The following is a 19,681-nucleotide window of genomic DNA, read 5'->3' as shown; positions in this document are numbered from 1 at the left end:
TCGCGTTTCGACTACCAAAAACCAGCACGACTCAGCTCGCTTCAGCCCTGCTTAGCCCCTAAAACTCGCACGGTTTTGGAGTGGGGCTGAAGCGAGCCAAGCCGTGCCGAGTGAGGCTGGGGGCGTGAGCAGACACTCCCCTGTGCACTGATTGGTGAGGAGGAGTGTCCTCACATGCCCACACACGCCCCGCGAGCGCGCTGGGATCTGTAAACACCGCAAACCCGGAAGGAGAAGAATTACGAATTACGAGAATTTCTGAAGCCTTATGCGCCTCGCCTCATCTATACGCTCTTGCCAGTATCTGTCCGCGTTGTCGGTGACAACAAGCCACAGCACCAAGACCAGCAACACTAACGACTCCATGTCCTCCATGTTTATTGTTTACTATTCGGGTCGTGAGACTACCGCTTAAAAGCTCACTGATGTCACTGTTTGCGCTGCTTAACGACATCACGTGACGTCCACCCACTTTCGCTAACTCCACCCAATGTGTCCACCCACTTCCAGCCAGCACGGTTCAGCGCGCTTGTAGTCGAAATGCAACTCCAACAGCCCCACTCAGCTCGACTCAGCACGGCACGGCTCAGCCCGACTCAGCCGTGTTTGTAGTGGAAAAGCGGCATTTGGGTCATTCCATGCCAAATCAACAAATATCTGACAAATTTATGCTCGACCATCTCAGATTTCAATGAAATTTGGAGGGCTCATAGATACTATTAAAAGAAGTTAATCCCCAAAATTTGAGCTTCCTATCTCCAACGGTTTCAGAGATAGAGGCATTTGAACTTTTCGATTTTTTTGTTTTTTTGCTCAAAACATGCATATTTCAAAGTGCAATATAATCTTTATTATGCAAGATAGAAACCTAAAATTTTGCACAGAGAGACTCAATGTCTTATACTACAAGCTTCAACTTAGAATTTCAATGGTCATTGTATATTAGATGGTGATTTTAACAAGGAAATTAAAAAGACAAATTTGCATTTTTTGCATTTTTAACTCATTCTGGAAGCTTGCCTGTGGCAGTAATGCTTAAACTAAGAATGTTATTCAAATCAACACAGAAATATCTACCAATTTCAGTTTTACCAAGTCTCCACTATTCCTAGTTTGTCTGTAATAGGGTTTTGAAATTCGCCGATTTCTAAAACATGCCATTTTCAGTAGCAAGAAATCCAATGTGGAATAGCAGTTAGGAACTTGTACATTTTTTTTTTCAGTAATCCCCAAGACCCATATTTTATATTTCCAAATTTTTGTTCTGTGTCTCTCAAGTATTTTTAAACTACAGGGGTTTAAAAAATCCATTTTCACCAAATTCGAATTTTTGATATATTTTCATATAACTGATATTTGAGGGTTAATAAATGCTTCAATAAGGCTCAAGTAGGTTAGGAGACATGTTTCTTCCTCAATTTTAAATAAAATTTCAATTAATGCTCAGTATTAATTATTTGTAAATTGATTTTAATCTAAAGGCCCAGTCACACAGCCAAAACTTACGATTTACGCATGAATTGCACATAAATTTCGAGTCGTGCGCGATTCATCAGTGCTGTGCGTAATTCATAAGTTTTTTTGACGTGGAGCATCAGTAGTTGTCAGTGAATGTTCGACGAATCGGGTTTGTGCGCGATTCCAGGTTTTGAGCTGCTCAAAAATATTGATCACGCACAAGTATGCGCGATTGTGCGCCGTTTAACGTAATTCGTGCGTCCTTTGCCGTAGTTCTGACGCGGACAATGCGCGACATATGCGTGGACCGTTAGTGGTTGATCGCAAGAAATTTACTGCTACCGCGCACGTCGATGACTTTTCACTGACGAATAACGCACATATCACGCATGTCTCGCTGTAGTAACACGTACATTTCACTGATATCCACTGACATGCGCGCTCTATGCGTCGTTCATCAGTGCTAGTGTGCGGTTCATGCGTGCTTATACGTGGTTCATACGCAGTTTATGCGTGGATTGTTCGTCAATAAAAACCAGAAATTGTCCCTCTTTTGACCCTATGCGCTGATGTGCGTGATTTGTAAGTGATTGTAAGTGATTTGTACGTAGTTCATGCGCAATTAATCGGTGATTTTCGACCACGCACACCCCCAAAAAATGGTCAATTTCTCCACTGACAATCACGCACAAGCCAACTTTATACGTGATTTATGCGTGATCGGCTGTGTGACTGGGCCTTAAGACTATGTAACATTAGCAATCAATGACCAGCTATTGTGTACCAGTCAACAGCCAGCCTTTTCAATATCAACACAGCACAATAGGTGACCTTTGATACCAGAACAGGTGGCTCATATCTTATAGTTTTAGAGTCTGTAAACTGCATACTTGTTCAGATAACATTATATTGCTTGGATTATATTAACTACATTGTAATGCAGAGCACTGAGAAAATTTACCAATTTATTAACTGAATGTGTTTCTTTGCAAGGATTGGATATTTTGAATAGTTGACTAGGGAATTTAATTGTAGTTGCTTTCAATTTGAGATCAGTATAAATGAGTTTGTTCTTAGACATCTAGAAATGGCTGAACTTCCTCCCTGTTCTATAGGAATTGGACTAAAGAAAGATTCTGACTGCCATAAACTAACGTACAACAGAAATTGTAAGTTAAATACACTCTCTCAGTATAGTTTGGAGCAAATTTCATTTTAGAACGTAAAGTTTCTTCTACTCGTTGCAGCTTTGCTTTGCCATATGCAGCTTTCTGTTTGTGGCTATACTTGGCAATTTTCAGTGGAGAGCAACCAAGTGACACAAGGCTTTTGTCAAGTGATTCAGCTACCTCACCAGTGTATGTTGGATCCACATCTACACACATGCTCTCTTAGACTACGTTCAGACTGCACCCTGAAACGACCCATATCCGATTTTTTTGCCCATATGCGACCTGTATCCGATTTGTTATTGACAATCTGAACGACACAGATCCGATTTTTTCACATGTGACCCAGGCCGCTTGGATATGTGGTCCTAAATCCGATGCATATCCGATATTTTCACATGCGACTGCAGTCTGACCGGACAGGTCGCATTCATGCGACCTACACGTCATCAACAAGAGACAAACGTCACTATTCTGCGTTGGCTAATCCCGCCTCTTTGGTGGAAAACAACAACATTTGTACAGTTTTCAGAATTTAAATAGACTTTTATAGAACTGATCAAGCTAATGGTGGATTTGGTAGGGACCTGGATGTTGATCTGTTAGCCTGATTAAATAAAACAGTTTCTATAACTGATTTATAACTTAAAGTGCCATTCCACCATTGGATGTATTCTTTGGCATAAAATACAATATATTTTATGACAACATGACTAGACAGAGAAATCTTTTAGCTTCAAAATGATATATCAAACATAATTTTTTGACAACGACAAGTATATTAATTTTGCGACCAAAGTCACCTACCCTTTTAATTTCCGCGTGGTAGTGAAACATGATGTCATCGGCAGGTTCCCCTTCTTGTGTACCACGTGTCGGTCTATTTTTAGACCAGGAAACCCCCAAAGTGAGAGAGTCATTTCTCCTCGTATATAGGAGCCAAAAAAATTGCGAAAAATTTGGAGTTAATCTTTCAGTTAGCTAGATTTATTGGTATTAGCTAGATTTATTGGTATTATTTTTATCGCGTTCTATCCGCCATTGCTGATAATATGTGCCACGTCACACGTCACGTGGTACACAAGAAGGGGAACCTGCCGATGACATCACGCGCGGAAATTAAAAGGGTAGGTGACTTTGGTCGCAAAATTAATATACTTGTCGTTGTCAAAAAATTATGTTTGATATATCATTTTGAAGCTAAAAGATTTCTCTATCTAGTGATACCATTTATATATGTTGTCAAAATATATTGTATTTTTTGCCAAAGAATACATCCAATGGTGGAATGGCACTTTAAACCATCCAGTATTACAAGATTATAAGATTGTTCTGGAAATTTCCAGTAATTTGACACCTTCGGTCTCATTAGTCTGCTGCCCACATTAATCAGATTATTGTGTGAGTTCCGCCGCCGCCACAAAAAGGTCTCGCCTCATCTCCATAACAAACTGCACTGGTGTTTCTGCACCTTGAGCCAGCGCTGAGAGAAGTTGCAGAATTCAGCTGGCTATAAACAATCTAAATAAATATTTATAAAAATGTAGAAAAAGTTTATTAATATGACGAAATAAATATGTGCAAATTATTAAGCCTGAATTAAGAGTTTGGTAATACAGCGGCCGTATCCCAAATGACTGCCTACTGAAGCTCGAGTGCACTATATAGAGTTTAAAAATCCATTACTTCCTAGTAACATGTAGCAGCGCTCGAAACTAACGGTGTCCCGACGTCCCGGGGACCATAAAAAATGTCATCGGGACACAAAATTATCATATCTGGGACAATCCCGGGACAATGGAAAAAAATAGATCTAGAAAAAAAGTTCTACATTAATATTATCTACAAAGCCGTAACACATACGTAGACATTCACCTAATTTGTCAATTTTAATTTTAAAACATTAACAGTGAAAAATACATATTAGCTACACTTTCGATGCACCTGCATCCGTAGGCTACAGAGCAGCGCATTCTGTTCTAGAATCTTCGGCCGGTGTCCGCATTATATGGACTTGGAATGGAATTGCTACCGCACACGCTGCGCTGACTCTTGCCAGAACAAAAATGCTGAAGTGGTTGAAGCGGACCGACCGCGGGGAAGAAACTGAAAGCCCAGACATAACGTCTCCGGGACCTTCAGGATCCAAAGTGTCATCGCCTGGTCTGCAGGCAACGCTAGCAACTGAATGAACTTAATGAACACTGTTAGACACGTTATAAAATACAACAGGAATGATGTGGATGATATTGGCGGAAGATACCGTTCAACAGAATAAGTGAGTTTTCTTGGTGTCTTTCTAGTTCAGAAAGTTTAGTCAGTCAGCAGCACAACTAGGCTCGGACCTGCCACTATGCTGATGTTGCTAACATTTGCACCCACGTTTCGGCAGCAAAAGTTCATAAAATGGATAACGGAAAGTTCATAAAAATGGATAACGGTAATGGATAACGGAAAGTTCATAAAAATGGATAACGGTAATGGTGAAAATTATAAGTTGGCCTTATAAGTACCAACAGATATTCAAGGTACAGTGGTGCTTGAAAGTTTGTGAACCCTTTAGAATTTTCTATATTTCTGCATAAATATGACCTAAAACATCATCAGATTTTCACACAAGTCCTAAAAGTAGATAAAGAGAACCCAGTTAAACAAATGAGACAAAAATATTATACTTGGTCATTTATTTATTGAGGAAAATGATCCAATATTACATATCTGTGAGTGGCAAAAGTATGTGAACCTTTGCTTTCAGTATCTGGTGTGACCCCCTTGTGCAGCAATAACTACAACTAAACGTTTGCGGTAACTGTTGATCAGTCCTGCACGCCAGCTTGGAGGAATTTTAGCCCATTCCTCCGTACAGAACAGCTTCAACTCGGGGATGTTGGTAGGTTTCCTCACATGAACTGCTCGCTTCAGGTCCTTCCACAACATTTCCATTGGATTAAGATCAGGACTTTGATTTGGCCATTCCAAAACATTAACTTTATTCTTCTTTAACCATTCTTTGGTAGAACAACTTGTGTGTTTAGGGTCGTTGTCTTGCTGCATGACCCACCTTCTCTTGAGATTCAGTTCATGGACAGATGTCCTGACATTTTCCTTTAGAATTTGCTGGTATAATTCAGAATTCATTGTTCCATCAATGATGGCAAGCCGTCCTGGCCCAGATGCAGCAAAACAGGCCCAAACCATGATACTACCACCACCATGTTTCACAGATGGGATAAGGTTCTTATGCTGGAATGCAGTGTTTTCCTTTCTCCAAACATAACGCTTCTCATTTAAACCAAAAAGTTCTATTTTGGTCTCATCCATCCACAAAACATTTTTCCAATAGCCTTCTGGCTTGTCCACATGCTCTTTAGCAAACTGCAGACGAGCAGCAATGTTCTTTTTGGAGAGCAGTGGCTTTCTCCTTGCAACCCTGCCATGCACACCATTGTTGTTCAGTGTTCTCCTGATGGTGGACTCATGAACATTAACATTAGCCAATGTGAGAGAGGCCTTCAGTTGCTTAGAAGTTACCCTGGGGTCCATTGTGACCTCGCAGACTATTACACGCCTTGCTCTTGGAGTGATCTTTGTTGGTTGACCATTCCTGGGGAGGGTAACAATGGTTTTGAATTTCCTCCATTTGTACACAATCTGTCTGACTGTGGATTGGTGGAGTCCAAACTCTTTAGAGATGGCTTTGTAACCTTTTCCAGCCTGATGAGCATCAACAACGCTTTTTCTGAGGTCCTCAGAAATCTCCTTTGTTCATGCCATGATACACTTCCACAAACGTGTGTTGTGAAGATCAGACTTTGATAGATCCCTGTTCTTTAAATAAAACAGAGTGCCCACTCACACCTAACTGTTATCCCATTGATTGAAAACACCTGACTCTAATTTCACCTTCAAATTAACTGCTAATCCTAGAGGTTCACATACTTTTGCCACTCACAGATATGTCATATTGGATCATTTTCCTCAATAAATAAATGACCAAGTATAATATTTTTGTCTCATTTGTTTAACTGGGTTCTCTTTTTCTACTTTTAGGACTTGTGTGAAAATCTGAAGATGTTTTAGGCCATATTTATGCAGAAATATAGAAAATTCTAAAGGGTTCACAAACTTTCAAGCACCACTGTATAAGTAGATGAAATGAACATAAAAGGGGTCTTATTTTCAACTAAAGTGTACTGCAGATGTAGTGAGTTGAAACATTTTCTGAATGAGCTAGTTGGCCCCTTTAAATAAACGGGTATCTATTCATACAGTGAGATCGCCAAAGTTTAATAAACTGAAAATGCAATAACTGTAATTTTGAAGTAGATGATGTATAGGACATGTGTCGCTTGTGTCTTGTGACTTATTGTAAAAATGATATAAAGGGTTCAAAATCACATAGTTACAAATATAATAGTAACTTCATATGATAATATTAACCACTGGTTATTTCAGAGAGGAAAAAAATGGGGACACTATTGCTTCCATTCGGGACAATACAACACAGAATTCGGGACCACTGGGGGACACAAAGAAAAAAAGTTCATTTCGAGCCCTGACATGTAGTGCACTTATATAGAAATTAGAGACACATTTAGGAGTCAACCCTCGTTACCAGGCTACACGTTTTCATTTCAGTTCAGAAACAAAAACACACACGAGACCTCACACTTTAACACTAACCAGATAATTAAACAAACAAACAAAAAAAGAAATCATTAAACTTGAAGAGTGCGCTTTTTTTTGTTTACGTATTACGTAGATGTGCTTATTACGTGTCAATTTGTGCATGCGGGACACTTTTGGGTCGTTTTCCGTTCATATTGGAGATCGCATACAAGTCTCATATAATTGGTAATGTGAACGGCCTAACAAAAAAATCGGATTTCACAACAAATCGGATATGGGTCGTTTCAGGTTGCAGTCTGAACGTAGTGTTATTCTGATTCTGTAGAACCTGCTGAATCTGCTTGGCTTAAATGTTCTTTCACTCTCTGTGAACATTTAGAACACAATTTTTGTCTGGGTTTAATATTTTTATTTATCAGTTTTGAAAGTGAATCTGCTGTTTCAGGAAGAATTGAACGCAATTCTGTTTTAACTTTTTTCTTGTGCCTTTCATATGGATCACAACAACTTTTCTGTAGCTCTTCATATTTCATCAGAAACAGTTTCTCATGATGCAGACATACTGTGTCTGTGCTTGAAATGTTCTCAAGTTCAGTTCTCTGTTTAATTAATGAAATTTGCTCCAAACTATACTGAGAGAGTGTATTTAACTTACAATTTCTGTTGTACACTGAAAAAATGGCCTGTTAAATTAACACAAAAAAATCTTGTACATCGGTTGCACTTATTAAAATCATATCCACTAAGACCAATTAAGTCATGTTCTGTCAACAGAACATGACTTAATTGGTCTTAGTGGATATAATTTTAATAAGTGCAACCGATGTACAAGATTTTTTTGTGTTAATTTAACAGGCCATTTTTTTTCAGTGTATGTTAGTTTATGGCAGTCAGAATCTTTCTTTAGTCCAATTCCTATAGAACAGGGAGGAAGTTCAGCCATTTCTAGATGTCTAAGAACAAACTCATTTATACTGATCTCAAATTGAAAGCAACTACAATTAAATTCCCTAGTCAACTATTCAAAATATCCAATCCTTGCAAAAGAAACACATTCAGTTAATAACATTGGTAAATTTTCTCAGTGCTCTGCATTACAATATATTTAATATAATCCAAGCAATATAATGTTATCTGAACAAGTATGCAGTTTACAGACTCTAAAACTATAAGATATGAGCCACCTGTTCTGGTATCAAAGGTCACCTATTGTGCTGTGTTGATATTGATAAGGCTGGCTGTTGACTGGTACACAATAGCTGGTCATTGATTGCTAATGTTACACAGTCTTAGATTAAAATCAATTTACAAATAATTAATACTGAGCATTAATTGAAATTTTATTTAAAATTGAGGAAGAAACATGTCTCCTAACCTACTTGAGCCTTATTGAAGCATTTATTAACCCTCAAATATCAGTTATATGAAAATATATCAAAAATTCGAATTTGGTGAAAATGGATTTTTTAAACCCCTGTAGTTTAAAAAATACTTGAGAGACACAGAACAAAAAATTTGGAAATATAAAATATGGGTCTTGGGGATTACTGAAAAAAAAATGTACAAGTTCCTAACTGCTATTCCACATTGGATTTCTTGCTACTGAAAATGGCATGTTTTAGAAATCGGCGAATTTCAAAACCCTATTACAGACAAACTAGGAATAGTGGAGACTTGGTAAAACCGAAATTGGTAGATATTTCTGTGTAGATTTGAATAACATTCTTAGTTTAAGCATTACTGCCACAGGCAAGCTTCCAGAATGAGTTAAAAATGCAAAAAATGCAAATTTGTGCCCAAATCCAGAATCCAGGGACACATGTCCGCCCGGGGGCATTTTGAGTTATTGACAGATTCAGAAAGTACAGTTTCTAAGCTTTCCAATGATGCCTTCCATGTGGAGATCTGACAATATTTGAAGAATGTGTGGCCTTTTGAAAGTGCATACCTCTTAAAACAGAAAAGGGAGAAAATCGCCCTCAAAGTTTTCCATCTCAGCTACTCTGGGTGCAGGGCGGGCACATAATGGTGCTCATCTGCATGATATTAAGGAAAGCTCTACCCCTATGAGCTAGCACGACGCTACTTTCATGTAAACAAAGATCACCACGTCAATTTTCCTTCCATGCAAAGTATGCCCAACACAATTATGAAGTACAAAAATAAGTCCTAAAGTATACTTTAACGTTTTGTGGTTGAAAAATTACTCACACCGTAAGAAAGAAAGATAGCACGATGATGACACAACTAACACAACGCTAGTTTCATGTAAAGCCTCGGTCACAACTGGCCGTACGCGCTCCTACGGCCGGTCTACATGCAAAAAACGCAAGAAACGCACGGAGGGCGCGTGTGAAACGCATGAGGGCGTGCGTGTGACGTGCTGATTTTCGAGCCGCAGACCGGCCGCAGAGGTTCTTTGTCACGTCAAACAAACTCTACGGGCGCTTACGTTTTTTTCAGGTTGCAAGACAAACTTACGGCCAACGTGCGTCTTTCTCCACGAACAAAAAAAAAAAAAAACACAGCGATTTGGGAAACGCCAAAAATCACACAGCCAAAAAATCGTACGTCCGATTGTGACCTAGGCTTAACCAAACCACAACACTCTCCGTTACATGCAAAAATAACCACACAGCCTTAGATTAATAAACTCAAACCCATCAGAAAGAGAAACGTTGCCTTGCACACACCAATGCCTCCGATGGAATGTAATCCTAGCTTCCTTTTGGTTGGGTTTTTTTGCTAGAAATGGTCATCTCCGATGTAAATACCGTGTGTCTGTTTGCTTTGCGGTGTTTCAGCTCCTCTGCGCTCTGTTTAGCTTCCTCATTCCATAGTGAAATCACACGCCTGTATGCAGCTTAAGTAGCCACGAGCTCAGCTCGTATCATACAGCTGATTCGCGAAAAAAAAAACAAAAGACTTAAATCATCATGTGAATGGCCCATATGGTAATTTACCCACACCCCCCAGCAGGCTACAGTCCTGACAAAAACGAGACAATTTGCAACAAAAAATGTATGCTTTTCCAACAAAATCTATTATCTGAAATACTGATTGCATTCTTCAAGATCTCAACTTGCACATAATGGAAAAAAACAAAAATCACAAATTTCGAAAAAAAAATGCTTCTTTTGCGATTATCTCGGATTCGTTTCGGCCGACGTGTCCCTGGATTCGGTGAGGCGTCAAATTTGTCTTTTTAATTTCCTTGTTAAAATCACCATCTAATATACAATGACCATTGAAATTCTAAGTTGAAGCTTGTAGTACAAGACATTGAGTCTCTCTGTGCAAAATTTTAGGTTTCTATCTTGCATAATAAAGATTATATTACACTTTGAAATATGTATGTTTTGAGCAAAAAACAAAAAAATCGAAAAATTCAAATCCCTGTATCTCTGAAACTATTGGTGATAGGAAGCTCAAGTTTTGGGGATTAACTTCTTTTAATAGTATCTCTGGGCCCTCCAAATTTCATTGAAATCTGAGATGGTCGAGCATAACCTCTTGTTGATTTGGCATGGAATGACCCCTTTGAGATCACAAGTTTTCCCATTCTGATATTTGAACATTATGAATATTAAAGGGGAACTGAAGGCAATTTTTTTTATTATCAAAATTATATTTCTCTCATTTTATTAAATATCGGAATGCATTTTTGATCGCTATTTTGTCACTGCTATAGCAAGATATGAGTGTTTGAAATATGCTCTGTAATAAATCAGTCCATATGTCAAAGCGACGGCCGTAAACGAGATTCGTTGAGACCTGTGCGAGGCATCATAGGATGGAAGTAAAACGTACAGCGGAAATCAAAGTGGCCAACATCTGCCAACGTTGTCAAAAGACGCGCGCGCCCTCTTTCGAATGCTGATGTAATCAAGCCGGAAGTTTTGTTTGTTTTGATAGCAATCAGGAAAGTTTGAAGAAAGTCGGCAGTAATCGTCATTTAAACTCGTTTTTGTGCAATACTTCGTTTGGAAAACAGTTTTCAAAATGGCGGCACTGACACCTGGCTGACACTTGACGTTTCGAAGTCTCTCACAAGCCTCGTGAAGATCACGCGGATAAGAGACGCCTGCCGTGGACCAAACGAACTAAATTCAACACGGCTAAAAACCGAATAGGCCGATAAGTATAATATTTAATTGCAATTAGTTGCCAATACGAGTCACGATATAAGGTTACTAAAACCAAAAACGTAATTGAATAACACGGTAATTAAGAAATAAAGCAAGTTTAAAAATGACTTCAGTTCTCCTTTAACTGAAGCTCTTGATTTGTATCTGCGTGATTTGATGCATCGTACTGCTGTCGAGGGATCGGCTGATTAGAGAACTGCAGGTGGGCCGAATGGGTGTTCCGAATGAAGTGACTGGTGAGTGTATATTAATAATTTTCTGTAACTTGAACAGCCTAAGAGATTAAAAAAAAAAACTCTAATCTTTGAGACGGTGATGAAAACTGCTTGAAGAATTAATCATATCAAGGTTACCACTGAAACAGAAACGTGACTCATAACAAGCCGGACTCTTCGCAGGTGATTTTACAGAAGGAGTCGAGTTCGTGTAGCGCAGCGTGATTCTCATCCAAAAAGCCACTCAGCGTTTCTGAGAGTGAGCTGGCCGAGTCATCTTCTCTCTCTGCAGCCACACCGGTGTTAAACACACGCTTTTAATCAGGTCAAACCTCTGGAGTCGCCTCGCCACAAGTCATTACCTTGTTGGACACGAGGAACGGAAACGTACATCGTGCAGGACGTTTCAGGGACTCGTCTGACACACACCAGTCGAGTACGGCAGACACAAATCGGCTCTGGAGATTCACGTCCAGACGTGTGAATAATGAATGCTCCGTATGCTCGCACTGCCCTGAGAGGAGGCTCTTGGGAATTGAGCCTGACGGTGCCGATGATAAACAGATACTGTACTCCAGAGGGATGGTTTATAGGATACTGGATGAGATTAGAAATAAAAAACACCTTTAATAAATGATAAAGGGCTGAATTCAAGGCCCGAATCAAGGTCTGAGGAGAGGAGAGGAGAGGAGAGGAACAAAAAGGGATGAGGATGTGATAAAAATATTCGCTCATGATTCTCAAACATATTTGTCTGATGCGTGTCATATAATTGTGTGAACAAACTGCTAACAATTCAGTCACATTACACAGTCTTTAATTTTTATTTTTTTTTTGTTTTATTTTTCATGTGTTGAAAAAAAAAGTTTAATGCAAAAAAAAAAAGCTGATTTTGATGTAAAAAAAAATATTGCACTTTGGCCTGAACTATTTAACTTTTTCACCATTAAATATTTGTTTATTTTTAAAAATATAAAAATATATAGACTTTACACATTTATTTAACATATATGGTTATTTACCAGCTTAAGGTCGGTCCGTATGGTGAAATACTGTGACCGAGGTCTTGAAAGTATTGAGCGAGGCCCTTTGGGCCGAGGTCAGTATTCAAGGCCGAGGTCACGGTATTTCACCATACGGACCGACCTTAAGCTGGTAAATAATATATTTATTTTTTTCTTTACCAAATTCTAACAGAAAACGAGAGCGCCCGAAAGGGAAAACCGAACCGAGGCGCCATTTTGAATCCTCATTCACGGCTGTAATGCAAATGGCTTCCTCCTCGGTATACAAGTGCACTTCCATGGCAGGAAAAAAACTACATTTTGCCGCCTATGTAGTCCCCTATTTATACAAAATTGAGTCATTCAGGATTCAGCCATGTTTTTGCTCGGCGTTAGCAACAGTTAGAGGTTTTTAGCTTTCTCCTGAAATGTTCTCTTTTATTTCTTCTTCCTCAGGGTAGTAAAACTCGCTTTCGCTGTGAACACTGTCGTTATCGCTATCCATGCTGTAAAATTAATGCTATTTTTGATAATCTTATAAATAAATCTTATAAAAAAAGATAAATGTTGACAAAAAATGCTACTATGTTTGTTGTTGTGAACGAGCGAGTTGCCAGAGGTCCATAACCGGGGTCCGTAACTGGGTCCGTATCATAGGATACGGGCCCGCTCGCCAGCCAATCAGAGCGCAGGATTTGATGGAAACCGGACCGCGAAAAAAATATAGTTAATATTTATTTATAAATATCTGATTTTATATATTATTTCAACATTTTTATAATAAACACACATTTAATGGTGAAAAGGTTAAAAAGTTTAGGCCAAAGTGCAATTTTTTTGTTTACATCAAAATCAGCTGCTTCTAAGAAGTTTGTAATTTTATTAAATTTTTTTCATTAATAAATAAGCTTATCATGGTGTCAGAAAAATGCACTGCATTTTAAACGATGTTATCAGAACAGAAGGTGCTTTATTTTTCATATTTTCGGAACGTAGTTAGTCCCGGCTGTAACGTGAGCGATACATTAATACGGATTCAGGCTTTCGTCTAAATGGGGGAACAGGGGCGCTGCGCCCTCTTACTCTCGGCGTGCGCCCCCTTACCGACTCTGTGAAAACATCCCAGCAACACTACATGACAATGTGTCTGATCATCAAATACGTTATAATTGCTCCAAAAATATTCCAATCATAGTAGATACACCAGCAGACGATGCAAAAACAATCCGAATTGGCGGTTTCCAGACTGAGGCGCCATGCTTAGTTGTCGCGGCTGCTCTCGCGAGATTTGACATGGGTTACATACAAGGTCAGCTGACTTGTAGAGCAAGATTTCTCGAGACTGAATGACCTTTCACCCACCGGCGCGGGAGCTTTTGACAGAAGTAGTGCGCGAGTTGTTTTTGATGACACTTGAGCATTTAAAGATGTCATCCCGCGGCACGAAACGGAAGAAAGCCGAAGACTGTCCGGGGCAGAAGAAGATTACTTCTTTCTTTTTCAATGTTGACAGACAATTTGTTACAATTTCCCTCTCAGATAGCCTCAGAATGTCCCATTGGAGCATTTTTCAAAGGCTTTGCACGGCGGGGGGGGACAACCGGCACCATCCCCCCCCCGCTTCGCTCCCTTGCCATGGTGACCGCCCTCATACTAAATTTTTCTAGAAAAAAACCTGCGGATTCATTCGTTCTCTTACGTTACTGTTTCTATAGTAACAGCTCATACACAGGAAATTGTGCAACGGACGCTCCAGATAATTTAAGACTAATAATAAACATATTATTAAAAAAGTGCAGTTTAAACAAAAACAGGACCCGTCCTCTTTTTAACTTCAACTTTTTTACAGATGGTGTGATATTTGTTTCCAGAATTTGCTGGTATTTATTCGAATCCATGCTTCCCTCGACCAATGAAATGTGCCCTGTGCCACTGGCTGCAACACAACCCCAAAGCATGATCGATCCACACCCATGCTTCAGAGTCGGAGAGGTGTTCTTTTCCTGGAATTTGGCACCCTTTTTTCTCCAAACATACCTTTGCACATTGTGGCCAAAAAGTTCTATTTTGATTTCATCAGTCCACAGGACTCGTTTCCAAAATGCATCAGGCTTATTTAGACGTTCATTTGCAAACTTCAGACGCTGGATTTTGTGGCTAGGACGCAGGAACGGTTTTCTTCTGATGACTCTTCCATGAAGGTCATATTTGTTCAGGTGTCGCTGCATAGTAGAACAGTGCACCACCACTCCAGGGTCTGCTAAATCTTTCTGAAGGTCTTCTGCAGTCAAACAGGGTTTTTATGTGCCTTTCTAGCAATCCAACGAGCAGGTCTTTCAGAAAGTTTTCTTCATCTTCCAGACCTCAGCTTGATCTCCACTGTTTCTATTAACTGCCATTTCTTAATAACATTACGATCTGAGGAAACAGCTACCTGAAAACACTTTGCTACGTTCTTGTAGCCTTCTCCTGCTTTGTGAGCATCAATTATTTTATTATTCAGAATGCGAGGGAGTTGCTTAGAGGAGCCCATGGCTGTTGATTTTTGGGACAAAGTTTGAGGAGTCAGAGAATTTGTACAGCTTTGAAATCTGCACCATCTGACCTTTCCTAACGAAGAATTTGAACAAGCCACAGCTCAATAAGCTAATTAAGGTCTGGAACCTTGCTAAAAGTTACCTGAGAACTCAAATGTATTGGGGTGCCCAAACTTTCGCATGGTGTTCCTTTTCTTTTTTCACTCTCCATTTGGACAAAACAAAAATAATTCACACATCTTGCAGAAAACACTGAAAAGAAATGTCTCATCTTGACCTTTATGCCTTTTGGTGATCAGTTCATCTTCTGCTCACTTAACTATTCACAGTAACAGACATTTTCAGCAAGGGTGCCCAAACTTTTGCATGCCACTGTAAATGTATAATAGTTGATATGGTGACTTTTTAAAGAAACACTTAACATTTACAGAAGGCGACTCGGTTGCAAACAATCTCAGCCTCAGGTACGTATGATGTTTTCTCAGTAAAATGGCAGGCTGTGCTTTACGCCAGGGATCAGTGAGACGGTTTATTTCTACCTGTCTCGCCTCCAGCTGACGAAGCCAGTACTCTGTTTCTTTTGATCTGTCTCACGTCCAGCTGACAAAGACAGTACTCAGCAAGACGGTTTCTTTTGATGTGTCTCGCATCCAGCTTAAGAAGTTAGCACTCAGTGAGACGTTTTTTTTCTACCCGTCTTGCCTCCGGCCAACAAAGCCAGTACTCGCTGAGATGCTTTCTTTCTACCCGTCGCACCTTTGGCTGACGAAGTTAGGACTCGGTGAGACGGTTTCTTTCTATCTGTCTCATAGCCAGCTGAAGAAGCCAGTGCTCGGCGAGACTGTTCCTTTCGCCCCGTCGCGCCTCCGGCCGACCAAGCCAGTGCTCGGCGAGACTGTTCCTTTCGCCCCGTCGCGCCTCCGGCCGACCAAGCCAGTGCTCGGCGAGACGGTTCCTTTCGCCCCGTCGCGCCTCCGGCCGACCAAGCCAGTGCTCGGCGAGACGGTTCCTTTCGCCCCGTCGCGCCTCCGGCCGACCAAGCCAGTGCTCGGCGAGGCGGTTCCTTTCGCCCCGTCGCGCCTCCGGCCGACCAAGCCAGTGCTCGGCGAGGCGGTTCCTTTCGCCCCGTCGCGCCTCCGGCCGACCAAGCCAGTGCTCGGCGAGGCGGTTCCTTTCGCCCCGTCGCGCCTCCGGCCGACCAAGCCAGTGCTCGGCGAGACGGTTCCTTTCGCCCCGTCGCGCCTCCGGCCGACCAAGCCAGTGCTCGACGAGACGGTTCCTTTCGCCCCGTCGCGCCTCCGGCCGACCAAGCCAGGACTCTGCGAGACGGTTCCTTTAGACCCGTCTCGCCTCCGGCCGACCAAGCCAGTACTCGGCGAGACGGTTCCTTTCGACCCGTCGCGCCTCCGGTCGATCAAGCCAGTACTCGGCGAGACGGTTCCTTTCGACCCGTCGCGCCTCCGGCCGATCAAGCCAGTACTCGGCGAGACGGTTCCTTTCGACCCGTCGCGCCTCCGGCCGATCAAGCCAGTACTCGGCGAGACGGTTCCTTTCGACCCATCTCTCCTCCGGCCGACCAAGCCAGCACTAGGCGAAATGGTTCCTTTCGACCCGTCTCGCCTCTGGCCGACAAAGCCGGCACTCGGCGAGACGGTTCCTTTCATCCCGTCTCGCCTCTGGCCGACGAAGCCGGCACTCGGCGAGACGGTTTCTTTTGACCCGTCTTGCCTCCGGCTGACGAAATCAGTACTCAGCGAGACGGTTTCTTTCAATCTGTCTCACCTCCAGCTGATGAAGTCAGTACTTGGTAAGACGGTTTCTTTTGATCTGTCTCACCTCCGGCCGACGCAGTCAGTACTCGGCGAGACCGTTCCTTTAGACCCGTTTCGCCTCCGGCCGACCAAGCCAGTACTCGGCGAGACGGTTCCTGTAGACCCGTCGCGCCTCCGGCCGACCAAGCCAGTACTCGGCGAGACGGTTCCTGTAGACCCGTCGCGCCTCCGGCCGACCAAGCCAGTACTCGGCGAGACGGTTCCTGTAGACCCGTCGCGCCTCCGGCCGACCAAGCCAGTACTCGGCGAGACGGTTCCTGTAGACCCGTCGCGCCTCCGGCCGACCAAGCCAGTACTCGGCGAGACGGTTCCTGTAGACCCGTCGCGCCTCCGGCCGACCAAGCCAGTACTCGGCGAGACGGTTCCTGTAGACCCGTCTCGCCTCCGGCCGACCAAGCCAGTACTCGGCGAGACGGTTCCTGTAGACCCGTCTCGCCTCCGGCCGACCAAGCCAGTACTCTGCGAGACGGTTCCTTTAGACCCGTCTCGCCTCCGGCCGATCAAGCCAGTACTCGGCGAGACGGTTCCTTTCGACCCGTTGCGCCTCCGGCCGATCAAGTCAGTACTCGGCGAGACGGTTCCTTTCGACCCGTCGCGCCTCCGGCCGATCAAGCCAGTACTCTGTGAGACGGTTCCTGTAGACCCGTCGCGCCTCCGGCCGATCAAGCCAGTACTCGGCGAGACGGTTCCTTTCGACCCGTCGCGCCTCCGGCCGATCAAGCCAGTACTCGGCGAGACGGTTCCTTTCGACCCGTCGCGCCTCCGGCCGATCAAGCCAGTACTCGGCGAGACGGTTCCTTTCGACCCATCTCTCCTCCGGCCGACCAAGCCAGCACTAGGCGAAATGGTTCCTTTCGACCCGTCTCGCCTCTGGCCGACAAAGCCGGCACTCGGCGAGACGGTTCCTTTCATCCCGTCTCGCCTCTGGCCGACGAAGCCGGCACTCGGCGAGACGGTTTCTTTTGACCCGTCTTGCCTCCGGCTGACGAAATCAGTACTCAGAGAGACGGTTTCTTTCGATCTGTCTCACCTCCAGCTGATGAAGTCAGTACTCGGTGAGACGGTTTCTTTTGATCCATCTCACCTCCGGCCGACGCAGTCAGTACTCGGCGAGACCGTTTCTTTCGATGTGTCTCACCTCCAGCTGATGAAGTCAGTGCTCAGCGAGATGGTTTCTTTCGATGTGTCTCACCTCCAGCTGATGAAGTCAGTACTCAGCGAGACAGTAAGTGTGAAGGAAACTCTTCCACACTGAACACACTTCACTTTCTGAGGTAAATTAATGCAGACTTTCAGCACACGACTTGTTTCCACTCGCCCTGCAGTCAGTGCGTCTTTACTGCATTTATTTTCACTAAAATCTTTCAGAAATAAACTTTGAGTAGAACCTGAGTGTGTGTGTGTGTGTGTGTGTGCAGTAGCAGCAGAGAGGCGTCGGTTTCTCACTGCACCACTGCGCTACAGCTAACGGAGCTAACACTCTCTCTCTCTCTCTCTCTCTCACTAACATCGAGCAAAAACCCCACTAACACGGAAAAGTGTCGCGCAGGAGGACACAGAGCCGCCGCTTACCTCAGATATCCAACACACAGCCCGGGCTCCGGCGCTTACACACAGCCCCACCGGCACAGATCCGCTTCAGCACCAACACACACACTCTCTCTCCTCTCTCTCTCTCACCCGCGGCGCGCTGCCTCACCGACAGCCAGCGTTAGCTTAGCTTAGCTTCAGAGCAGCGCCGGGTTGCCAGGCAATGGAAATCAAAGCACGTGGTGACGTCACGTCATCGCATATACATACCACCCCGAAAAGTCTAACAAACAAACAAACAAACAAACATTGCTATTGCTGCTGAAAACATCAATTTAAAAAAAATATATAATAAAATAATAAAATACAAATTTATTATATAACATTTTTCTATTGTCAAAACATTTCTAAAGAATTATATTACATTTTATGATATAATAATATCTCATCTCATTATCTGTAGCCGCTTTATCCTTCTACAGGGTCGCAGGCAAGCTGGAGCCTATCCCAGCTGACTACGGGCGAAAGGCGGGGTACACCCTGGACAAGTCGCCAGGTCATCACAGGGCTGACACATAGACACAGACAACCATTCACACTCACATTCACACCTACGCTCAATTTAGAGTCACCAGTTAACCTAACCTGCATGTCTTTGGACTGTGGGGGAAACCGGAGCACCCGGAGGAAACCCACGCAGACACGGGGAGAACATGCAAACTCCACACAGAAAGGCCCTCGCCGGCCCCGGGGCTCGAACCCAGGACCTTCTTGCTGTGAGGCGACAGCGCTAACCACTACACCACCGTGCCGCCCTAATGTTACATTATTATTATTATTATTATTATGCATATTTAATGTACTTTAGACTTAAAATTATTTAAAATGAAAGAATAGTTTGTTTGGTCTGATATATGAAGAAAAAATAGTTTTTATTTATTTCACACAAATTAAAATTAATAATAATAATAATAATAATAATAATAATAATAATAACTTATATTGTCATACCATAGATGTAATATAATTATATATTTTGATATAAAAATGTTATATTAATATTATGTTAAATTGTTATTATTATTATGAAGAAGAAGAACTTTATTCATCACATGTATACTTGTGAAATTCCTCTCTTCATTTAACCCATCTGAAGCAG

General features: G+C 42.4%; 1 protein-coding gene across 1 annotated transcript in view; it reads right to left on the bottom strand.

Moving 5' to 3' along the window:
* Nucleotides 1-18,686, bottom strand: part of far1 (fatty acyl CoA reductase 1) — a 94,985-nt gene extending 76,299 nt beyond the window's left edge. Inside the window, exon 1 of the mRNA XM_060928307.1 lies at nucleotides 18,565-18,686. The gene's annotated coding sequence lies outside the window, so the exon portion shown is untranslated. The remainder of the gene's footprint in view (nucleotides 1-18,564) is intronic.
* Nucleotides 18,687-19,681: the final 995 nt, after the last annotated feature.

This window comes from Neoarius graeffei, chromosome 8, assembly GCF_027579695.1.
Source record: "Neoarius graeffei isolate fNeoGra1 chromosome 8, fNeoGra1.pri, whole genome shotgun sequence".
NCBI lineage: Eukaryota > Metazoa > Chordata > Actinopteri > Siluriformes > Ariidae > Neoarius > Neoarius graeffei.
The sequence above is the reverse complement of the archived record's forward strand: the minus strand, read 5'-3'. Positions and strand labels throughout refer to the sequence as shown.